The 7,500-nt window shown below is 60.9% G+C and overlaps 1 non-coding gene and 1 pseudogene across 1 annotated transcript; both read left to right on the top strand.

The window, feature by feature from the left end:
* Positions 1–5,922: 5,922 nt before the first annotated feature.
* LOC132953457 (5.8S ribosomal RNA) lies at positions 5,923–6,080 on the top strand. Its single transcript, XR_009665643.1, has one exon. It is a non-coding gene; the product is annotated as a 5.8S ribosomal RNA (ribosomal RNA).
* A 370-nt stretch (positions 6,081–6,450) lies between these two features.
* Positions 6,451–7,500, top strand: part of LOC132953460 (large subunit ribosomal RNA) — a pseudogene marked incomplete at its 3' end in the record, with an annotated part of 3,550 nt that continues 2,500 nt past the window's right edge.

The raw sequence follows: 7,500 nt of genomic DNA, 5'->3' as shown, positions 1-7,500 counted from the left end.
GGTCGGCGTTCGACGGGTGCGAGATGGACTAACGTAAAGAATTATTACGTCCCGCGGACTCGGAGTGCCGAACGCGGAAAAATTTTTCTTCGACGGGCGAGGCGCGGAGTCGCCCTTGGTGCGCGGCGGCGTCCCCGTGACCGGATCCGTGGACACTGTGCCCTTCATCGATTGCCGATTTTTGTCTGGTCGGCGTTCGACGGGTGCGAGGTGGACTAACGTAAAGAATTATTACGTCCCGCGGACTCGGAGTGCCGTACGCGGAAATATTTTTCCTCGACGGGCGAGGCGCGGAGTCGCCCTTGGTGCGCGGCGGCGTCCCCGTGACCGGATCCGTGGACACTGTGCCCTTCATCGATTGCCGATTTTTGTCTGGTCGGCGTTCGACGGGTGCGAGGTGGACTAACGTAAAGAATTATTACGTCCCGCGGACTCGGAGTGCCGTACGCGGAAATATTTTTCATCGACGGGCGAGGCGCGGAGTCGCCCTTGGTGCGCGGCGGCGTCCCCGTGACCGGATCCGTGGACACTGTGCCCTTCATCGATTGCCGATTTTTGTCTGGTCGGCGTTCGACGGGTGCGAGGTGGACTAACGTAAAATATTAATACGGCAAGTGGATGTGGTTTACCGGTATTATTCGGTGCGGGCATTCGGCGAGCACGTCCCGCGGACTCGGAGTGCCGTACGCGGAAATATTTTTCCTCGACGGGCGAGGCGCGGAGTCGCCCTTGGTGCGCGGCGGCGTCCCCGTGACCGGATCCGTGGACACTGTGCCCTTCATCGATTGCCGATTTTTGTCTGGTCGGCGTTCGACGGGTGCGAGGTGGACTAACGTAAAGAATTATTACGTCCCGCGGACTCGGAGTGCCGTACGCGGAAATATTTTTCATCGACGGGCGAGGCGCGGAGTCGCCCTTGGTGCGCGGCGGCGTCCCCGTGACCGGATCCGTGGACACTGTGCCCTTCATCGATTGCCGATTTTTGTCTGGTCGGCGTTCGACGGGTGCGAGATGGACTAACGTAAAGAATTATTACGTCCCGCGGACTCGGAGTGCCGAACGCGGAAAAATTTTTCTTCGACGGGCGAGGCGCGGAGTCGCCCTTGGTGCGCGGCGGCGTCCCCGTGACCGGATCCGTGGACACTGTGCCCTTCATCGATTGCCGATTTTTGTCTGGTCGGCGTTCGACGGGTGCGAGGTGGACTAACGTAAAGAATTATTACGTCCCGCGGACTCGGAGTGCCGTACGCGGAAATATTTTTCCTCGACGGGCGAGGCGCGGAGTCGCCCTTGGTGCGCGGCGGCGTCCCCGTGACCGTGTCCGAACCACCGCGTGTGAAAATTCGATTTTTTTTTTTCACTCGACGTCCTCGGTTATTCGTCGGTGCCGGGGTGGTGCACATGACGGCAGCCCCGGCGATGTCCGTCGACACGATTTCGAATTCAACTTTTCGAACGTAGTTTTTCCGTGTGCAATAACTCGTTAACCGTTGGTTCGATCTCGACGTACCCGAGACGTGTTCACGTCGTACGTTCCGAGTACTATAGGACACCGGTGTCCGCGACATTTAAATCGGTAATCCTTTATCCGCGGCCGTACCGCTACGCACGGAGATAGACCGATATTTGATTTTCGCTTAACCGCTACGCACTGTGATTGACTGTATTCCGACGGCGGGGTCTCGGTCAACCGTTTTCACGGTTTGCCGGTGACATCGACCGTACCGTTCATCACGGGCAGACCGCAGAGTCGTTGTCCAGGGATATCCCCCTTTGCCGAAAACCTTTACCGCGTAGAATTTCTGCGCTGACCGCGACGTTACAGGGGTGATTACCGTCGCCGAGCTGCGCGCCCGCCGTACCGTCTCGTCGCACGGACCACCGTGTGTGAAAATTCGATTTTTTTTTTTCACTCGACGTCCTCGGTTATTCGTCGGTGCCGGGGTGGTGCACATGACGGCAGCCCCGGCGATGTCCGTCGACACGATTTCGAATTCAACTTTTCGAACGTAGTTTTTCCGTGTGCAATAACTCGTTAACCGTTGGTTCGATCTCGACGTACCCGAGACGTGTTCACGTCGTACGTTCCGAGTACTATAGGACACCGGTGTCCGCGACATTTAAATCGGTAATCCTTTATCCGCGGCCGTACCGCTACGCACGGATTTTGTGATTTTCGCCTAACCGCTACGCACGGTGATTGACGGATTTTCGATTCTCGGCTAACCGCTACGCACGGTGATGGCGAAGTTCCTTCGACTCGGGTGTACCACTACGCGTGAATACCCCCGTCGCACATTGTGAAACTCGAGATTTTGTAAATTTGTGAGCGACTCGGTCGTCGGCGTTCCGCCGGCGTCCGATCGCCAATCACGTACGACAGCAAAGCCACGGGCGACGCCGAAGCCGACGCGTCCATCGCCGCGCACCGGTCTGCCCCAGTCTTCGGAATGGTCAGCAATCCAGTGCCCTTCGATGGTATCCGTCCAAGTTTCGGCGACCGACCCATCTCGCACGCCGAGTGGCAAAACTCAACCGGCGTCGCAGGCCCGCCTTCCGGTGGGCCTCCGACGCGCAAATCGTTTTTTTCAAAAATCGATGACGACTCCCGTTACCGTTCCGCAAGTTACGAGCTCTCGACGCCAAAACATTCCCGCCGCGGCCGGCCATCGTCGCCGTGCCCGGCGGTCGCCGGGGCGAAGCCCCGGGACGACGGACTTCGCGTCGCGTCCCGGCTTCCCCCACGATCTCGGCTGGGGGCCGTTATAAACCTGGCGAGAGGCGCTAGCGCGGTAATTCTCCGTCCGCTGAAAACGGACGGCGTACGCGCTAACCCCGACTCTCGTCAACGCACGGGTCACGTCGCGTCGGGCGAGCGCTCGCTCTCCGCGTGTGTTCGGTCTACCGCACGCGACCGCCGCCGCAGTCGCCCCGCGTTCTGCGGGTGCTCAGTGCGGCGCTCGCGTCGACCGAAGCGCGCGGTTTACGGGCGCCCGTCCGCGCACGTATCCCACTCGAACCGCGGTCGGTCGTGCGCCGTGACCGTATACCGGTCACGGTCGTTTCGACCTTCCTCGGCGTCGGCTCGCCCACGGGCGGACCGGCGCTCGGACGCACGCGTCCCGAGACGAGTGTCCGCGTCGTCGTCGCCCCTTGGTCGGCGTCGCCGCGGGGATCCGTCACGGGACGCAGTTGTTGTAAAACCGAGATCCCTGGTTGATCCTGCCAGTAGTCATATGCTTGTCTCAAAGATTAAGCCATGCATGTCTCAGTGCAAGCCGCATTAAGGTGAAACCGCGAAAGGCTCATTAAATCAGTTGTGGTTCCTTAGATCGTACCCAAGTTACTTGGATAACTGTGGTAATTCTAGAGCTAATACATGCCGACAGAGTTCCGACCGTCGCGGCGCCCTCGGGCGTCGCTCGCGGGAGGAACGCTTTTATTAGATCAAAACCGGCCCGTCGCGGCGCGCTTCGTGCGCGTCCCGATCGCGGCCCGCGCAAAGACCTGGTGACTCTGAATAACTTCGAGCTGATCGCACGGTCTCCGTACCGGCGACGCATCTTTCAAATGTCTGCCTTATCAACTGTCGACGGTAGGTTCCATGCCTACCGTGGTGGTAACGGGTAACGGGGAATCAGGGTTCGATTCCGGAGAGGGAGCCTGAGAAACGGCTACCACATCCAAGGAAGGCAGCAGGCGCGCAAATTACCCACTCCCGGAACGGGGAGGTAGTGACGAAAAATAACGATACGGGACTCATCCGAGGCCCCGTAATCGGAATGAGAACACTTTAAAACCTTTAAACGAGGATCAATTGGAGGGCAAGTCTGGTGCCAGCAGCCGCGGTAATTCCAGCTCCAATAGCGTATATTAAAGTTGTTGCGGTTAAAAAGCTCGTAGTCGGATCTGTGTCTGGGCGGTGCCGGACCACCCTGGCGGTCCGTCGTGTCGCGGCCGGCCGTGTCGCGGGACCACGTGTCCCGTCGGCGCGGTCGTCGTCGCGCTCGTCAGCCGTCTCGGGGTGTTAGTTACCGGCACGTCGGCCGGACGTATTGTCGGCAGGCGGACACGTGTCTCGGGCTTCCGGCGCGCCGCGCGGCCACGCGTCGCGCGGCCGTCGGGGTTCGACGACGGCGGCCGCCTACTCCAATCTTGCTGCGCGGTGATCTTCACCGATTGCCGTCGGCGGGCCGACACGTTTACTTTGAACAAATTAGAGTGCTCAAAGCAGGCTCAAATCTGGCGGGGCGGCTTCACGGCCGTCTCGTCAAAAGGCCCTGAATACTGGTCGCATGGAATAATGGAACAAGACCTCGGTCCCGCGCATCTCCGCCCTTCGCGGGCGCGCGAAATCGCCCTCCGGGGCGTTTCCGTGCGCGGGCCGCCGGGCCGCGGGCGCCAGTCGCCCGCGCGTCCCGCCGGGCCGGTTTTCGGGACCGGAGGTAATGATCAACAGAGACGGGCGGGGGCATTCGTACCGAGACGTTAGAGGTGAAATTCTTGGATCGTCTCGAGACGAACTGACGCGAAAGCATTTGCCAAGTACGTTCTCGTATGATCAAGAACGAAAGTTAGAGGTTCGAAGGCGATCAGATACCGCCCTAGTTCTAACTGTAAACGATGCCAGCTAGCGATCCGCCGGCGTTTCATTAACGACCCGGCGGGCAGCTTCCGGGAAACCGAAGCTTTTCGGTTCCGGGGGAAGTATGATTGCAAAGTTGAAACTTAAAGGAATTGACGGAAGGGCACCACCAGGAGTGGAGCCTGCGGCTTAATTTGACTCAACACGGGAAACCTCACCAGGCCCGGACACCGGAAAGATTGACAGATTGAGAGCTCTTTCTTGATTCGGTGGGTGGTGGTGCATGGCCGTTCTTAGTTGGTGGAGCGATCTGTCTGGTTAATTCCGATAACGAACGAGACTCTGTCCTGCTAACTAGGCGGGTAACCCCGGGTCGGCGTGTGCGCGGCGCGGGCGGTTTCGGCCGTTCGTGTTCGCGTACCCGTCGGCTCGGCCCGGTATCCCCGAACGCGTTCGCCCGTCGTCCACGGCGGTCGTCGAGCGCGGCCGCGCCATCCGCGTCCCGGCGTGCGGCGGGCGTGTGTCGGCCGGGGGGCAACCTCCGGTCGGCGCGCGTCCGTCGTGCGTCGGGCTCCGTGGTGAAGCGCGCCGTGTTCGCGGCCGTCGCCGGCGGATCACGATACGTTACTAGGGCTACCGCCGGCTCCCAGGAGCTTAAACTCTTCTTAGAGGGACAGGCGGCGGACGAAAATAGCCGCACGAGACTGAGCGATAACAGGTCTGTGATGCCCTTAGATGTTCTGGGCCGCACGCGCGCTACACTGAAGGAATCAGCGTGTGTTAACATTCCTGGGCCGACAGGCTTCCGGGTAACCCGCTGAACCTCCTTCGTGCTTAGGGATCGTGGCTTGCAATTTTTCCACGTGAACGAGGAATTCCCAGTAAGCGCGAGTCATCAGCTCGCGTTGATTACGTCCCTGCCCTTTGTACACACCGCCCGTCGCTACTACCGATTGAACGGTCGCATTGAGGTCTTCGGAGTGGACGCGCGTTATTCGGCCCCCTCGGGGGCTGGGTCGTCGCGCGATCGCGAAGATGACCGAAATCGGCCGTTTAGAGGAAGTAAAAGTCGTAACAAGGTTTCCGTAGGTGAACCTGCGGAAGGATCATTAGAGACGGGCCCGCGGTACCGGCAGCACTTGCCGGTCTCGCGCGCGCCTAATCCGACCCCGTGGCCGCGTGCGCTCGCGACTAGCTCGCCGACCGCCCGCGCGCCGCGACCCCCGACCGAGCGTCGACCGAAAGATGGTTAACGTCGAAAGACCATACGGGCCCCGCCGTGCGTCCGCGCACGGCGCGTGGCCGGTAGAAGTTTCGTCGACAAAAAAAAAACACCCGACCCCGAACAGCGGATCACTTGGCTCGTGGATCGATGAAGACCGCAGCTATCTGCGCGTCGTCGTGTAATCCGCAGGTTATACGAACATCGACCAGTCGAACGCACATTGCGGCCTCGGTGACCCGCGGGTCCCGGGCCACGCCTGTCTGAGGGTCGTATACCGGATACTCGGCCAGACCGATGCGCCGCCGGCAGGCGTCCGACGGCGGCGGCAGTCCTCCCGGGGGACTGTCCGCCCGCCCGTCGGCCGCTCCGGTGGTGCGAGATTGGCGGTTCGACCGTGGAAAACCGCGCTCGCGCGGCCGCCTCCGGTCGTCCGCCCAAGTTGTGACGGCAAACAGTCACGGGTTCTCGCGTCGTCAAACGGCACGTCCCCGTCCGCCCGCCGCGCGAGAGCGCGGCCGGGTCGGCTGAGAGTCCACGGACCTCTCCGGCTTCCGAGACGCGGACGCGGACGGTCACCGTACGGGCGGAGCGCGGACCGCAGGCTGCCGTGTAATTTAAAAAAAAAAAAACCGATACGTTCCGACCTCAGATCAGGCGGGACTACCCGCCGGATTTAAGCATATTAATAAGCGGAGGAAAAGAAAACAACCGTGATTCCCTTAGTAGCGGCGAGCGAACAGGGAAAAGCCCATCGCCGAATCCCGCCGCGCACTTTTGTGTCGCGGCACCTATGGGAGTTGTGGCGTACGGGCCGGCCTCGTTGCCGGGGCGCACGTGACGGTCCAAGTCTCCCTTGAACGGGGCCATGGCCCGCAGATGGTGCCAGGCCAGTAGAGGCCGTCACAGCGTTCCGGGATCGGACCGCGCCTTCGAGTCGGGTTGCTTGAGAGTGCAGCCCGAAGTTGGTGGTAAACTCCATCTAAGGCTAAATACGGCCACGAGACCGATAGTTTACAAGTACCGTGAGGGAAAGTTGAAAAGAACTTTGAAGAGAGAGTTCATAAGAACGTGAAACTGTTCGGGTGTAAACGGACAGAGCCCGCGAGTCCCCGCCGGGCGAATTCACGGTCGGTCTAACCGCCGGCCGGATCTTTCGCTCGGTTAGCGGACGTCGCGACCCGTTGGGCGCCGGCCGAAGGGCTTGGGTGGCGTTCGTCGCGGCGGTTGCGTTTCGGCGTGACCGTTCGCGCCGAACCCTGGTGCTCCTGGTCGGCTCGCCCGACGGCAAGAACCGTCGACGCGGCCCCGTCGCAGGCGGGGTCCCGTCGGTCGGCGACGATTTCGGGCTACTTTCCGACCCGTCTTGAAACACGGACCAAGGAGTCTAACGTGTGCGCGAGTCAACGGTGATCTTACGAAAAACCACGTTTGGCGCAATGAAAGTGAACCGTTTACGGTGCGGACGATGGCCTAGCGACCGAACCCACCGGCGTTCAAAGTCGCGCTGGTCCGCAGTCCGGGGGCGTCTTCGCCAGGTCGGCTTCGGCCGTCCGAGGGCGCACCCTTAGCGCACACGTTGGTACCCGAAAGATGGTGAACTATGCCTGGCCAGGATGAAGTCAGGGGAAACCCTGATGGAGGTCCGCAGCGATTCTGACGTGCAAATCGATCGTCTGAGCTGGGTATAGGG

The sequence above is a fragment of the Metopolophium dirhodum genome, unplaced genomic scaffold (genome assembly GCF_019925205.1).
Source record: "Metopolophium dirhodum isolate CAU unplaced genomic scaffold, ASM1992520v1 scaffold43, whole genome shotgun sequence".
Classification (NCBI taxonomy): Eukaryota; Metazoa; Arthropoda; class Insecta; order Hemiptera; family Aphididae; genus Metopolophium; species Metopolophium dirhodum.
The sequence above is the reverse complement of the archived record's forward strand: the minus strand, read 5'-3'. Positions and strand labels throughout refer to the sequence as shown.